The 18289-nt window shown below is 34.4% G+C and overlaps 1 pseudogene; it reads right to left on the bottom strand.

Moving 5' to 3' along the window:
• Positions 1-697: 697 nt before the first annotated feature.
• On the bottom strand, positions 698-9506 carry LOC125645918 (uncharacterized; annotated as a pseudogene).
• Between the last annotated feature and the right edge of the window lie 8783 nt (positions 9507-18289).

Raw genomic sequence — 18289 nt, 5'->3', positions numbered from 1 at the left:
GGACAATGTCTTCCTATGTCCAGAGTAGATTGACCTTTGACCTTTTGACCTGAAAACCGATAGCAGTCCTCTTCTACTCGTAACCAACCCACATATGAAATATAATTATGATCAAGTGAACGGTTCTCAAGATATTTAGCGGACAACATGTCGTCTACTGACCGACCGACCGACTTGTGCAAAGCAATATGCCCCTCTTCTTTGAGGGGGCATAATTATCATATGCCCTTGTAGACAGGTATGGCCTTTCATGTTAACAAATTGACGCTTTGTGCTATTCAGTTTGGTTCCCTATACATTCGCATGAAAAACTTTGTTCCCCTATTGTGACCTACCCTATTTCCAGGGGTCATGATTTACAAACTTCAATCTCCTCTTTGTCATGGAGTTTTCATGAAAATTTAAGCTTTTCTGGCCCAGTGGTTCTTGAGAAGATTTTGAAATGATCCATCCTATTTTTGCATTTTTGTGATTATTTCCCCTTTTGTGGGGGCATGGCTGTTCATTTCCATAAACTTGAATTCCCTTCATCCAAGGATGCTTTATGCCAAATCTGACTGAAATTGGCCCAGTGATTCTGGAGAAGAAGATGAACATGTGTAAAGATTACGACGCTAATGACCGACAACAACAAGTTTTGATCAGAAAAGCTCACTTGAGCCTTCAGCTCAGGTGAGCTAAAAACTGTGGGTAGCAATTAATACTCTGACAAACTCATTTTCATATCAAAGAATTTCTGTTGTGTATCAATAAGGTTAATTTCCTTCTCAAGCTTTGTGATTTCTAGCTGTAATTTTCTTTGTTCTAGTTTTATTCTTTTGGTGTCCTCCATGATATTTTCTTTACGCTCGTCTTCTTTCCTCTTCTCTTTACCTTAAATAAAGAACAGGCATTTAAAGATTTTTTTTTTTTGTGTAGTTGAAATTTGATTTTAAAAATCTTGAAATGGATTAATTGCAAAGTGAAACACTGCATCCTTTTAGTAGATATCCAATACACTATTAGACTAAGGATTTAATTTATTTAGATTTAATTCAATTTAAATAATATACCTCAACTTTCTTTAGAAAGTGAAAGTAAAACCACTAGTCCATTTAAATGAAATAAAGTGCACTGTTAGGATACATGATTTGCCTGTCTTGAACTATATGTTTGCAAACTCAAAGTCATAAGCTTTGATGCTGTCATTTAATTGCAACAACATTTCGACTATGGTTAGCTCTAGAATTCTAAAAGTATGCCACCATGTCAAGCTCTTAGATCATGGTACGCCTTCACTATACATCAGTTTGCCATTATTTCATTGTGCTAGGCCTCAAAGTGTGAAGGATATGACTCAAACACAAAAAAGACTATCAGACAGATTGGAAAGTTTATACCATAACACAGCCCATCAAAAATTGAGTGTACAAAATGAGGTCTATGGGCCACATCCCTCACCTGAGCATCAATGTCCAACTGATCAAGCAGCTGACCCCATCCTCTCTGTTTTGATATTACTGGTTCTTGAAAAGAAGATTGTTAAAATATCCCACCCTTTTTACACTATTTTCTAATTACCTCCCCTTTGAGTAGTGCCTAGTCTTTTAATAGAACAACTTTGAAAAGACCACCACCTAAAGATGCTTTGTGTAAAGCTGTGTGGTTTAGAAGAAGTAAACAAGAGACCCATGGGCCACATTGCTCACCTGAGTCACCTTGGCTCATATTTAAAAAAGTTCCCTAAATATTTGCATATAAAACTTTGATACCTATTGTGGCCCCAACCTACCCCCGGGGGCCATGATTTGAACGAACGTGAATTTGCACTATGTAAGAGAACTTTCATGTAAATCTCATCTCATCTGGCCCAGTGGCTCATGAGAAGATTTTTAAATGACCCCAACCTATTTTTGCATTTTTGTGATTATCTCCCCTTTGAAGGGGGATGGCCCTTCATTTGAACAAACTTGAAAGCACTCAAGGATGCTTTTGACTAAGTTTAGTTGGAATTGGCCCAGTGGTTCTGGAGAGGAACAGAGAGATGATGGACAATAGGCGATCAGAAAAGCTCACTTGAGCTTTCAGCTCAGGTGAGCTAAAAATGTAAAACACTGACAGAAAATGAATGGCAGATGATCAGATCTATAGTTCAAGTGAGCTAAAACGCATATCTATTTAACAAGTTTATCTTACCTTTGCTCTCCTTTTCTTTTGAATTGGTAGCCCCCAGAGATAACAGAGCCGCTGCTGAAATATAAGGAAATAATTATTGTCTGCTAACACATGAACACAGGAACAAGAAAAGAAACAGTCAACTATCTTATTCACACTGACAATAAATATCAAGAAATGTATAAAATAAAATTCATGCAAATTATGCATATTTATTCTATTTAAAAGGACTGATTCACGATTTTCCCCCAAATTTTGTTTTTCACTTTTGATGATCAGAATCTACTGTCTAATGTGTTTAAAAGATTTCACACAAAAATTAAGGTTATACATGATCACAGAAGCTCATTTTAGAGAGTTCATTGTTTGTTTTGTAAACAAAGATTGCGGTATGTTTTTGTTTACGAAATTTTTAAAAGAAATGGTTATCGATCGAAGTTGATTATATCTTTCACATTTCAAGCATTCTTCGGGTAAAATGTGTCATCTAAAAGTTAAAATTTGTGACTATGCAAAATTTTGATGCTTTATATTACAAAATTAACATTTCACTGGTGTGTTTGTATACATGAAAAGACTCGAGTCTTTGTTTACATAACACAAATTTAAGGCTAAAATATTGCTTTTATTTTTGCATTCAGAAGGTCAAAATGTTGACTGTCAACATTAAATGAGTTATATTCTTAATGTTTCACATAAAAGATAAAAAATATTTCGTTCAAAAATCGTGAACCAGTCCCTTTAAAGATATAAGGTGTAGAGCTGTGTATCAGGTTGATCATTTTGTCTTTCCACAAATTTTATTTAACAGGAGGCCTACAGGCCTTATCTGTCACTTGAATACTAGTGAAAAAAAATATCACTTCTTCCATGGGCTATGAAATCTAGAAAAAAAATTCCTGTTCTGAATATCTAAGCTAAATTCTAATGCTCAGCAACAGTATAAAACAAGATGTGTTCTTAAAACTTCTGCCCTCAAAAGTGCAAACACTGATGAAACGCTTTAAATAATAGGTGTATTAACATAAAACCATCAAACGATATGACTAATTTGGACTCATCTTAATGTCATAACCCTGGGTTATGAAATTCTTCATTTTTGTACCTCCTTTTCTGCTATTCCTAAGTATGCATTTAGATTTTATACAGTATCAGCAAACTTACACATATACTAAGTTTGGCCCCACCCTGGGGTCAGAACCCTTACTCTGGGGATCATCAAATTTACAATATTGGCAAAAGACTACCTGCTCTATCCATTTAGTTTCAATTTAGTATCAATAACACTAAAGAAGATGTTATTTAAATGTTTTACACATAAACACTATAGAACCCCTACCCCGGGGATCATGAAATATACAATTTTGGTAGATGCTTTCCTGCTCTACATCACTATGCATTTAGTTTTTCTTACACGTGTGTGGTCCTTGAGAAGATTTTTGAAAATTGGTCAATTTTGGACAGTTTTTGCCTAGCCCCTAGGGCCCCAGGAGTGCTGGAGTCCTGAAATTTACAATTTATGTCCCCCTTGTCCCGATGATGCTTCATACCAAATTTGAAAATAATTGGAATGGAAGTTATTAAGAAGTTAACGCAAGACGACGGATGGCAACCAATTGCAAAGGTCACCTGAGATGACCTAAAATAGTAATTAATTTTGTATAGGAAAATGTACCTACCTCTACCATCCTGACTTGTCTCAGTCTTTTTGTTAGTAAAACCTGTATCTGAAATCACAAAAGGGTATCATATCTAGCAGTGATCATTCAGTTAACAAAATTTCTTCTGATTGTTACATATATGGATCTTGCCCTCCTTACCGTCACTATCAAAGCCTCCTCCTAGGCCAAAAAGACTTGGCCTTCCATCCTGCCTTTCAAGAAAGACCTCTTCTGCCTCTGTCAGCTCCACTTCCATTTGTCCCCCACCAGTTTTCTTAATCTCTTTCTTCATGAAGTCAATTTTCTCTTTGGCTGTTTGAATTTCAATGAAATTTCAATGAATTAGAGAGAGAGAGAGAGAGAGAGAGAGAGAGAGAGAGAGAGAGAGAGAGAGAGAGAGAGAGAGAGAGATCTTTTTTCGAAGTAAAATCTAAACAAGATGTTTTTGTGAAACACAAATGCCCCCCGATAATGGCCATTTCCAAAGATTGCCAAGGTCACAAGGACAAATATCTTGGTACCAGTAGAAAGATCTTGTCACAAGAAATGCCCATGTGCAATATGAAAGCTCTAAATTTACCATTTAGAAGTTATGACCAATGTCATTTTTTTTTAAAAGTAGGTCAAATGTCAAATGTCAAGATCAAAAGGTTTAGTACCAATGGAAAGTCTTGTTACAAGGAATACTTATGTAAAATGTCAAAGCTCTATCACTTACTGTTCAAAAGTTATTAGCAAGGTTAAGGTTTTCAAAAAGTAGGCCAAACCCCAAGGTCTAGGTCACAGGGTCAAAAATGTTGGTACTGTACGCACGGAAAGGTCTTGTCACAAGAAATACTCATTAGAAATATCAAAGCTCTAGCTCTTACTGTTCAAAATTTATTAGCAAGGTTAAAGGAAGTGAACATGAAAAAAATATTTGTTGCATAATAAACTTTAAAAAAGACCTCCTGAAACTAAATAGTGTAGCCTAAATCTAATTTGCTTGTTTCTATTACGAGATTTGATCAATTACACACTCTTAAGTTAAAGGTTTATGGAGGTCATCCATTATTTCCCAGTATGCACCTGTGCTCTGACGTAGATGAGACACACATTGCTGTTGTTGACATAGGCCTACAGCAGAAATTTATGGATTCATATTAGAATTGATGGATAAGGTTTTGGAGCAAAAGGAATTGAAATCAAATCCAATTACAATGCATTAAGAAAAAGAAGAAAACACTCCCACAAAATATCTCCAGCTCCTCCAACTTCTGAACTTACTCAGAAGGACTAGTACTGTTATATTTCAAGATTCCAAATCAATTAATTTTATTAGATTTTAAAATATTTTGAGATAATTAAGGTGACTGTGTCATAAAAGTACTGCAATATAGGCATATAATTTATATATTTTATAATAATTGATGTACACGGACCACAGATTTTCGGAGTTGCAATCTAGAGTTATATTCTTTATTTACACTAATAAAAATTACTTATTCAGAATCAGTGTCAAAGTCTGAGGTTTCAAGAAATCCTTTATAATTGCAGCGCTCTTTTGGAAATGCTCCCTTAATTTCTGTCACAACAAATGAGGGTAAAACTACTCTGACCCCCCCCCCCCCAAGAAGCTGACCGCGTCTGACCTAGATGATAAACTCAGCCACAGTATGTAGCAGTGCTCGAGCTGGGCTTCGCCATTTTCGGCAATGGCGAATTTTTTTCAAAAATGGCGAAAAAAAATTGAAAGTGGCGAAAATCCCTTTTTGCAATAAATTGTATTTTTAATCCTTTGTCAATGACATATTATCGCCTGTTTGTTTATGCAGTCAAAATCAGTTTATTCAGTCAATGCGTGCGACCGGAAATCTCGCGTCGCTCCAGTGCACACAGAGCTGGTCACAACCTCAGGTAATTTATGGCTGCAAAAAAGTCGGTGATTATGTAATAAAGTACATCGGACAGCTGTTTACCCTGCTGTGGTCAATTGTTTAACATTTAGTCTTATTCATTATCGTGTTATCATCTCCACATTAATGTCAATTCTTAACCAGAGAACCGACCGGTAATTAAATTGGCCGTATTATTGTCTATAATGTATATATGAATACATCAATTGTTTGTTTTTGCGGCCAAACTCGTTGATTACAAGATTTTAATGTGTTTGATTTTAGTTCGAATATTTCTTAAACAATGCGGTCGGTCACCATTCATATGGACATAGCAATTTTAATAAATAATTTTCTTTGAAGTTCGGTGCGCAACAGTATAAAAATGCTAATCTCATAAGACTATGCACCCCATTCTATTTTGATACTAAACTTGTAGCTTCTGACCCTAGTCAGTCTAAAATTAACAAAAATATCTATGTTTGGCTTTACAGTCAACCCCACCTGCTCAAACATCTGATTCTGTCCAAATTGCAAAATCTTTCATACAAAAACGGAAATTTGATAGGGAATGGTTGAGATACGACTCTAAATTGGGCTTGATGTTTTGTGATATCTGCATTTCGGCCAATGTACACAATGTTTTCACTGAGGGGTGTAGCATCATGAAGCTTTATATTTATATGATTTATTACCTGAATTTTGATTTCCATAATAGAATTTATCAAACAAATCAACTTCTTATTATTTCAGAAAGAAATGTTTAGGTATGGTAGCTGGATATGATTAAGTAATGTAACTGATTAAAAATGCTAAAATAAGTGTAATGAATAAAATAATATATAATATGATGGAAATAATTGTAAAGCATGTGATTATTTGTGCAGCGCCACTCCCCGAAAAAGTGGCGAAAGGGAAGTCTGGTCCAGTGGGAGCACTGGTCTGTAGGCCATAAATCTTGATAGCATGCCTGCAACAGAATTGTTACTGTATTATATCATGTGTGTGTGTAATTGGAAATGTTTACACACAATTAAATGCCATGTTATGTTTAGATTTTAATACATGTGAATACAGAAGGTATTTTTCATTTTCATGTTTTTCTTACTTGTTTAACAAGTTGTTACCCAAGTCCTCTGAGACCCTTCCTCTCTGGATACATAAATCCATGGATAAATGTAAGCTGTATCAATTATAACAGGACTTAGACACACCATGTCAAATATGGGTGTAGAGAACCACACTTTATGTGTATATCCATATCATCTGACACACAATGTTCAAACTCATGACAACAAAGACACCCCTTGAATGTATACATAATTCCTCTCTCATTAAAATCAATTGCTGGTAAAGAAGAATTATTCTGAGGCAATTTCTTCCTCTGTAACATCAGGTTCAAACTGATATCCCATAGTTAATTCACTCTCTGCTGATGACATTTTAACGTTGATGCTTACAATGTGCCAAAAATACATAAAGTATCCTACTGACATCAGCATCAGTGCTGTCCTCTAGTGGATGCTAAGAGATAACCCAGTAGGGAGGTAATAATATTTTTCAATATGGCAGCTCCCGAGGATTGAAAAGATTAGTTAATCTTTATGAAATATCTCCCTACTAAAGAAAATTACATCTTAATGATTTTCAGAATTCATTATATACATCAAAATGACAAATTTAAACCCTTTGTCACATTTCCATGTTCACTTCCTTTAAAGTTTCAGACAGAATGACAGACAGGACAAAAACAATATGCCCCCTGATCTTTGATCTCGGGGGCTGGCATAGAAAACACTCTAAACACTTTCCAGAAATATTTCAATGGTGTTACCGGTCTTCTTCAGTCGTGTATATCTGTCATAGCAACGTAACGCAAGACCTATATATATATTTTATCTATCTAACAAATAAGGACAAATTTACTTGGTTGATGATTAATGAAGACAAACCAGTAATTGTCAAATTGAGTGAATATTTAGTGCAAACGTTCAGAAAAAGAAGTGATGCTTTAAAACTGCAAAAATCATTATAGTTTATTATTCATATGTTGGTATAATACTGATACTGTCCATTTACTTGTGTATACACATGATTAGCAATTCCTATATGTATGTACTTGTTTCCCCAACATGCTGCATCCACATGCAGTTTGCAGTCTATGTAACCTGTAGTTAATGTTGTAAACTTTCTTTCTTTTTTGAATTTCCTTCTTTATATACTGTTTTACTGTTATGCCCTCTGGGCCCAAAATTGGAATAAACTTATCTTATATATATATTAAAGTAAAAAATATATTCTTATCTTTTGAATATTTACTGAATATAAAAATTGTATAACTTACTCCTTTGTTTGGCATTGTTGTATTTCTTCCTGTACTCTACGGAGGATCTCTTGCTGCTAGTGAATTGTCTACAAGAACAATTAATGTTTACGGCTTATATGGTTTTCATACAAGGTTATTTACATTTGCACACTTTCCAGTCTTTCTGTTCAACTATATATAACAGTAACTACAATATAAAACTAATTTCTTAAATGATATAATTTAGGGGGTTTTAAGAATCATTATGAACACAGTCCTCAAACAAAACAATACAGGGTTAAGCATTCTGCCAATCTTATCATTGCATGAGTATACTGTAACTCTTAAATTCCTTGTACTGGACCCAACAAAACTTATTTTCCTTTATTGGGTTCTGTCAAAAGCAATTTTTTTTTAAAGATTTGTACTTAATTATCAGAACTATCATAATGTTAGTAATGCTTAAAGAGTGCAAGAAATATTTTTCATTCAAAATAAAAACTTATCAAATGACAACATACAGCTTAAAACAATTACTGTACATCAAATTAAGCAAAAGTGTTTAGCAAGTATCTATAGCTGCAGAACTGTAGCTCTATAAAACACATCTGATGTGTCCTAATATTTTTTCAGAGTTACCAGGGGCGGATCCAGGAATTGCGTTGGGGGGGGGGGGGGCTTTATGTGACAGGGGGTCTTGGTGCTGTCATGAGGCCCCCATTGGGTCCAGAACGAGACCCTGGTGGGGGCCCCTGGATTTTACATATAAGTAATCAGGGATTTATCTAGGTTGTTTTTACTACCGGTAAAGGGTACCTTTCCCCTTTGGCAACAAATGGATATTTCCCCTTCCACAGATTATAAATCCCCTTTAATTGTAGAAATTTTACGAAATTGTATGAGAAATTTCAACAAAATCATTTTTATACATTCTAAGTCGTTTTCTATAATTGTCAGACTTACAATATAGATAAAATGAATAATCAATCAATTTATATTCCATGGATGTCCCCCACCACCATCCCCTGGAAGCTCATGAATGCATTCTCAAAAATTCCACTCAAATATGAAATGGGTAGATCTAGTAACATTTAAATGCTGGATAAAACCCTGGTAATCTTATATATGTTGCTTAATCCCCAACTCGATTAAAATTTATATATAAAATTTATCATAAAACATCCCATCCTCATTCTTACTGTAAATAAGATTTATAATTAGCTATGCGAAAGACATGTATGCATCTATAATAAAATCACTAATCTTAATTTGAAAAAAAAATTCTTACGCATTCAAAAGATCTGTCACTTCCTCCCAACCCTGTCTCCTCTTTGCCAAGCCCGATTTCCCCCCTGGACCCTTAAAATCCCCAAATAGGATGTCCTCTCAGTCTAAAACAGCCGATATTAATGCTGTTTCTTCCTCTGCAGACCACTTTGTCAGCACTTTCTTCTCACATGAATCACTACCCTCATTTGATGATATTAGCCTCTGTATATCTTTTTCTGCCATTTTATAGCGAGTATAGTATGCACTGCAGACGATAGCGCAGTTTTATGTTGTATATATCTATGATATATACACGATAGTGAAAATGGTAAAGAGATATAATATACACATATAGCCCTTTATATTTACACTAATCCAATGATTATTTCTTGAAAAAATATTGCATAGAACATTTTAGCAAAAAAATTGGCACTAACTTACCGTTTTATGGATTGTAATATTGCTGTGATCCGTACTCAACGTAAACAAATGGGTGCCGCCATTACGGAAGAATGTAAAAAAGGCCGCTTGTGCAATTAAAAAAAAGTTTGAGTACGAACTCGAAAACTGGAGTAAGTACTCCTAGGAGTACATACTCGAAATGTTTTATAACCTTAGAATCTGACCACGTACTCCTAGGAGTATGATTTTGAATTCGAGCTAGAGTTGGAGCTGGAGCCCGAGCCAACGTTTATAACCTCCTAGCCTGGACGAGTACTTTTATTCGCAACTTGCACGGTTGCCTGGTCAGAGTAAGAATATTGTTTTTACCTTTGGGTCTCTGTACATGTAGACGAGTTAATTCATTGTTTTTATATTACCATTTTACAATGGAATACTTGTAGGATTTTGCAGGTAAAATCTTTGAATTTATATACAATGTTTTCACAAGAGTCGCATACTTACATGTACATGTGATATACATGCATTAATTTAAGTATTCACAATTACTATTCATCTTATCTCTTACACCATACGAGACAAATGTTGAATATTTAGTGAAGTTTAAAGTGATTCAAAAAGGTGGTATTTAACTTTAGATTAGGCCAAAACAAAATATGTGTGTTTCCTATTTCATTCTTTAAAAACATTAGGTAGGGTACTAAGGTAGGTAAAACATTTTATTTTGTTGAAATATTTTATTAGAAATCTTAGTTTTTGATATGCTTGCAATACAAGTCTATACATTACAAATACTTTTCACATATTTTGAAGATCAATAGTAGTAAAATGTAAATTTGAGAAACTCGAATGCATAGAGATAGAAATTCCAAATTCAGGATTTTTATTTTATTTTCCATACATGTATATCATCTATAAAAAATTTAGGGTCGTCAGCAAAAAGGGAAACCGGAAACACACATTTTATCTTGACCTTAATGTGATGACACTAGTATGGCAATATTTTCGATACGATAAATCATTAACTTTTAAAACATTGTTTTCCATGTTTCAGGTAATACAGGATTTTCCAAGAGAAAAGGAACACAGACGAGATACTTTTCTGCTCAATCAACACAATGAATTGACTGATCAAGAGTCAGAAGATACTTACAGAAAATAACAGTTCTACATGTCGTTCTACAGGAAGCACAAATAATAGTACTCAACAACAATATTATTTTTGTGAAAAGGCGAAGACAACGAACAGTGATCAATCTCAAAACTCTCATAAGACTCATCATGCAAGGATGTTGAAAAACTTCTGGCAATTTGAAATCATTCTTACAATTCAAGTTGAAGATCAACTACGGACACAGCAGCTGATATGTATGTCTCAACATATGATAGTATTTCTCGGATGATCTGCTGATATAAACAGTCATTTCAGGAATTGAAGACAATGGACTCTACCAAGAACTAGCAGAAAAAAGAACCGAATGGACATTGAAATGCAAAAAATGCCACAAAGTTATCCATTCAGTGGTCATTGAACCCCCTGAAGCAAAAAAAGCAATTGTTGTTTGAAAGATGTTTGTTTCTGCTTAACACTCAAATGATTATGTTGAGCAAATGAGTAATATGGTCAGTGATGTGTTTACTTCTGTAATTGTTTAATAAGTATGCATACATGTTAACATGTGATTATGAAACGTATTAGGAAATATATTTCAATTTACAGAATGGTACATTTTTTACAGAGTTATCATGCATATATACATTAAATATGTCAACTTTATATATATATACATATATATATATATATATGTTGTTCGTGTCGTTGGTCATTTTAGTGCTTTGTATAATTTTTTGTATTTGACCTTGTATCCATGTTGTGGATCCGACACTTTGAGGTATCGGGTGTTGTTGGAACTTTAGTGCTTTTATATATATATATATATATATATATAAAGCACTAAATAATCACAACTAGGTACTGAAAATTTTCGCCCCAGCCCGGGGTGGAACCAGCGACGTACGGCACCCATCGCCTAGCAAGATTGTCAAACCAGTGCGTTGGGAAGTCATTGTGGCCGAGTGGACTTGCGCACTGGTTTGACAATCTTGCTAGGCGGTGGGTGCCGTACGTCGCTGGTTCGACCCCGGGCTGGGGCGAAAATTTTCAGTACCTAGTTGTGATTATTTAGTGCTTTATATATTAATTAATTGATTATCACTAGGGCTAAACGTAAGATTGGGTGTTATAATTGTTTGTTTGTGCTATATATATATATATATATATATATATATATATATATATATATATATGTGTGTGTGTGTGTGTGTGTGTGTGTAAGATTCTAAAGTCCGATGGTCGCTCCAAAGTGCGATGGTCACGCCAAAGTGCGATGGTCTGCGCCAAAGTGCAATGATTTGTTAACGTTACGGACACCAAAGTGCGATAGTAACTCCAGAGTCTGATGGTGCGGAGATTAGAAAAGTTTGTGACGTTACGTCATTGTGACGTCATTCAAAATAAAACTTAAGAAATGCAATATGGACGACAGCAACGGCAATGTTTACACTGTTGAGGATAGTGAGAACGACAAAGTACATTTGTTGTCAAACTATCTACTTCGCCCAAATATTCTTTAATTCAGGATCATTTATTAATTTGACGTATACGTATTAATCCCTGGGTGTATGCTATGATACAAAACATTCTATACGATTTTGCGTCGGAAAATGTTGTGTTTAATAACACAGCAGCTAAATGGTAATATAATAAGTTCTTATTCTTATTTCTTGGCATTGATTTTGCACTGATATTTTGGTGAAACAACACACGGTTGGTTCAATCTCTACTAAAACACTATATCGTTTATAAACCAATGGATTTCGGCGTGTCACACCATCACACTTTGGCGCGTCAGACCATCGTACTTTGGCGCATGAGTGTGGACCATCGCACTTTGGCGTGTCACACCATCGGGGTTTGGCGCAGATCATCGCACCTTGGCGTGACCATCGCTCTTTGGAGTCCCATCGCATGAAATGTGAATTTGTAATCTGAAATCCTAATCTGATGATTATTATGTTCCCCAAACAAAGCGTGGGGACATATTGTTTTTACTCTGTTTCTTACTATTAATGTCTTCCGTTTCAGACGGAAGATCTTATAGTGATTGTACTGTTTATTATTTGTTCCCCTTTCGGGATACAAAATGTTTGATGGATTTTCTTGAAACTCCCACGGATTATGGAGAACGATGATATCTCTAGAGATTTTTCACATTTTTTCAAAATTCACTCCGTTCGAGAGATATGTCCGATTCCGTGCTTTTTGAAAGTTCGCGGGTAAACTTGAAAATTACGAAAGATAATCAAATGAAATTCTAAGGGGAAAATATCTCTGAAGTCTATAGTGCATGCACGTAATATTTCTTTTTTTTTTTTTGCATGCACATAATTTTTTTTGTCGAAAATGTTGACCCAACCGGAAGTTGAAACTCCAACGTACGGTTATATAAAATATAATTCTACATTTTCTAACTTTTCAGTGGCATAAATCTCGGTCATAAACAAGTTAATGACTTGAATTTTAGACACTATAAATATCGAGAGAAACCTGAAATATTTTTGTAAAATTCACTCCCTGTCGTGAGATATGGTGTGAAGAAATATAGACTTTGTTTAACTAATTTCTCAAGAACAAGAATATATAGACACTTGAAACTTGCAGGGGTTATATATTTGCAATAATCCATGTTATACATATTTTGTATATGTCTGTTCGTCACTTCCGGTTTAAACAGAAAGTGGTTGAAAAATGTGCAATATTCAAATTTTGTCAACACGATTTCTCAGAAATGGCTTGATAGATTATCTTGCGATTTACAGAAATGATAAAGAATTGTGCTACCCTTAAATACCATTTTCATTTTTTAAAAGTCGCTTCTGTTCGTAAGATATGTCAAATTTCCGTTTTGTAAAAAAATATTTTGTCCAGGGGTAATCTAAAAAAAACGACTAAAGAAAAGCAAATGAAATTTTCAGGGATTATAGATCTCTTAATTGTATATGCATGCACATGTACATTAATTTGTTTGTCGCCGTCACTGTCAGCCGTCACCGGAAGTGATTGAAAGAGTACTAGTTTATTAAGTCTTTTTCAAAGTGTCAAAAGCATATTGACCCCGGTGGTAGTCAACACGTCCACTTCCGATTTTTCGATAAAATATAATTTTCGTTTTTGTGCCCCCCATAACTCTCGCTTATATTTCAAGTATTTGATATGATTTTCACAATAGTTAATAACAGTTTCAACTTGTAGAATTTTTACAATATTGTTTTTCAAAAATCACTTACGGTCGGTAGTGACCCCATACTTTTATTTCTTTTGTCTACTTTTTTTCTTGAGAACTCTTTCAAATAGAGATGTGAAACTTTCAGGGAATGTAGACAGTGGATAATTTATGTGATTAATGGGAAAATACATCTGAATAGTATTTCCGGCCGCCACCGTATGTTACGAAAAATGAGTAAAAAGTTCGATAGCATACTTCTCATTTCTTCGTATGGAAAATTATCTGATATATTTGAATGATTTTCGTCAGAACAGAACACTGCGTACCGGAAGTGGTCTAACGGAAGACCTACTCATTCCTAGTAATGGGTGTCTACTTATTCGGGTCTTCCGTTTCAGACGGAATACCTTACAGTGATTGTACTGTTTATTATTATTCTTCTGTTCCCATTCGTGACACGCAATGTTTGATGGATTTTCTTGAAACTTTCACGGATTATGGAGAACGATGATATCTCTAGAGAGGTTTTTCTCCTTCATTTTTTTTTTCAAAATTCTCTTCCATTCGTGAGATATGTAAGATTTTCTGCTTTTTGAAAGGCATTTTGTCTGGGTTTAAACTTGAAAACGACTAAAGGTAATCACATGAAACTTTCAGGAATAATATATCTCTCAAATCTATAGTGCATGCACGTATAATTTTTGTTACCTGGTCGTCACCGGAAGCGATTAAAAAAATCGAAAAAAAAATTCAAACTTTTTCTTTAAAATTGAAACCAATACAAGTTTATAAGGTCACTTTTGAAGTCTCCAAAAATTTTGACCCCAACGGAAGTTGAAACTCCAACTTCCGGTTATATCAAAAATATTTTTCATTTTCTCATTTTTAGTGTCATAAATATGGGTCATGAAACAAGTCAATGACTTGAATTTTACATATATCATAGACACAATAAATGTTTAGGATAACGTGAAATAGTTTTTGTAAAATTGACTTCTTGTTGTGAGATATGGTGTGGACAAAATGAATTTAGACTTTCTTTAAATAATTTCTCAGAAACGAGTATAGATAGACACTTGAAACTTTCAGGGTGTTAGATTAGAGATAATTCATATTACTAATATTCTGTATATGATTGTCCGTCACTTCCGGTTTAAACTGGAAGTGGTTGAAAAATGTGCAATATTCAAAACAGTAATAACCTTTTTTCTGAAGAAACTTTTCACAACACATATTGAACAAAAGTTGTTCAGTATCGCAAGCTATAAGTAATAATATCAAGAAATACGCCTGCAGGTATCATGGCTCGCCAGAACAGTTGGGTTATTGTTGCAATTTATCACATATTTGTCAAACCCTTTTGATAAGACATATAGACCAAAGGTTATTCAGTTTTGCAAGGTATTTCGAACAACATCAAGAAAAAGGCCAACGGGCCTCATGGTTCACATAGACAGTTTAATTATTATCACAATCAATAACTTTTGATAAGACACATGTAGAACAAGAGTTGCTTAGTTTTGTAAAATCGATCTTATGGTATTATAAGATAGGCCTGCGGGCGTCATACCTCGCATGAATAGTCGAATATGTATCGTATGCAACTAGGTTAAGGGCTTCCATAGTACAATGCACAATAATCATGGGTGAAATTACACCTCAAAGTCACAGGTATCATTACACGTGTTACGGTTAAACACCGAAACGATACTACCCATATGTTGACTGTGAATTAGCTACCGTAAATTCCCCTCATGGTAATTTCCCGTGACGTCACTTGAATATCACCTAACACCTTATTATTTGAAAACAGCAAACGGCCCTACTTGTGAACAAAACTTGAGGTTCATGCTGTTAATCAGCTGAATATTTATTGATATACTCAGAAAAAAATAAAAACTCTTAACCTGAAAAGTGTTGGGAACAAATGCATACTCAAACTAAACATGGTAGAATTTATCAACAGTCATCAGCGAATTGACGGGGTTGTCCACATTCTTATATATATCATACCGTTATTATACAAGAAATTGTTCCCTGAACTTTTCAAACGCATAGATATATCCAGATTATATAGCATAAAAATTCATATTGTCTTTTATAGCAAATATACCTGAACTTTGCCACTGTTTCTATAGAATGAGATTATTTATGTACATGTTTTTAAACGCATTAGTCATTCAGATTAGGGGCGATTTCAAGGTCACAATATAATATGAATATCACCTTCGTGCATACTATTTATTAAAAAGGGAGAATAATTTTATATCATAAAGGAATAATATAAATAATAATTTGACAAGATATGTTTTCACGTATACAGCTTATCACTTGATAACAGTAGTAAATAAGTAAATTTACAGTAGTAAATAACGACAGAATATTATGACACATGTACGCTGTGAAGTACTTTTTCATTCTGACTTCATATTTATAACAGCATTGGGATATTTCTCAGATAGCCTTAACTGAGCTTCGTAGTTAAAAACATTATAATTTTTTTCTCTCTAGACAATTTTGACAAGACATGTTGATCAAAAGTTGTTCAGTTTCGCAAGCGTTAACTACAAATATCAAGAAATAGGCCTGCTGATCGCATGGCTCACCTGAACTGTAATTTTTTTTATCGCAACCAATAACTTTTTACTTTTGATAACACATGTTGAACAAAAGTTGTTTAAATTTGCAAAATCTTTCGAAAAATACCAAGACATAGGCTCACGAACCCCATGGCTCACCCGAACAGTAGGGTTATTGTCGCAACAATAACTTGTTGTCAAAAAGCTCCACTTTTTGGCAGTCTGTTTTTTCCCTATAACAGCTCTAGCAAGTTTATCGCTATTTCGGATTTCAAACATTTCAGTTGAGCATCACTGAAGAGGCATTATTTTTCGAAATGCGCATCTGGTGCATCAAACTTGGTACCGTATAAGTTTTACCTTATGACCCCTGGGTCGAGGCCTCTGCTGGTGGACTGTTAGTCCCCGAGGGTCTCTACAACCAAATAGCTAAATACTTCGTTACTAGTTTGAAAATACGGATGGATATTTAATTGCTGTGATAAAATTTAGAAATTCATTTCAACATTAAGGAATATCTCCCTCATGCAGTGCTATTATACTTAAAGTGGTTTGACTCCACATTTTGGCACTCTGTTTTCCTTATGATAGTACTAAAACTTCATTGTTATTTCGGATTTCAAACATTTCGGTTGAACATCACTGAAGAGACATTATTTGTCGCAATGCGCATCTGGTGCATCAAAATTGGTAACATAAACGTTTTACATATACAATAAAATTTCCTCAGTTTTGCAAGATCTTTTAAGGAAAAGCAAGAAAAAGGCCTACTGGTCTCATATCTTCCCTGAACAATCTGCTAAGTGTCGCAATCAATAACTATTTTCTCGAGAAGATGTTGATGACATGAAATAAAAGTTGTTCAGTTGTACAAAATCTTTCAAATGATAATGAATAAAGAAAATCGAATGAAGCTTTCAGAAGTATTTATCTCTCAATTTCCTAATCGTTTATGGGCGTGATTTCCGGAGGTGAATACAAGTGATCAAAGAAATCGCGAAGATCGAACATTTTCTTTTACATTGAAACTTATACAAGTTTTATAGGTCTCTTTTCAAATAAAAAAAAAAGTTGATTCCTCCGGGAGTCGATCGCCAACTTCCGGTTATTTAAAACTAATTTCACTTTTGTAAGCTCGGTTTCTGAGAGATGGCAATATAGATTTCGATATTTTGGGGCATGACTATAGGTCTATATATGAACATCATTGAAAAAGCTATATTTTGAAAAATCCGTTTCCTCTCCGGAGATATCGTTGACGGAAGACCTTGTTATTGTCGTAGCAATAAGTGTCTAGTTATTATTTTTTTTTTCTTACCGATTTTGTGCATATGATTTCTCGAAGATCACTTGATGGATTTTCCTCAAATTCTCATGGTTGATGCGTAACAATTCGAAATTTGTACCGCCGTTTCAATTTTTGAAAGAAAAAAAATGATTGACTGTTTTTAAAATGACAATTTGTGCAGACTTTTTTTGTAAAATGTTTAATATTAAGTCTTGAAGCTTTCAGGGATTAATACATCTTGACTTGCAGATGTGCCATATCTATGACATTTTTTCGGTCGTCACTTCTGGTCGTCACGGGAAGGGAACAAAGAAAACTTCAAATTTCAAAATTATGCGACGAAAACGGAACTTGCATACTGTAATTAGGTCTCATTTGTGGTTTCAGAAAATGTGATAATTACCAGAAGTAAATACATTAACTACATAAAACCAACGGTTTATTGAGAAAAACTTTGAAAAAATTGGTTTT

Source organism: Ostrea edulis, chromosome 7, assembly GCF_947568905.1.
Source record: "Ostrea edulis chromosome 7, xbOstEdul1.1, whole genome shotgun sequence".
NCBI lineage: Eukaryota > Metazoa > Mollusca > Bivalvia > Ostreida > Ostreidae > Ostrea > Ostrea edulis.
Note: the sequence above shows the minus strand (reverse complement) of the source record. Positions and strands in the feature narration are given on the sequence as shown.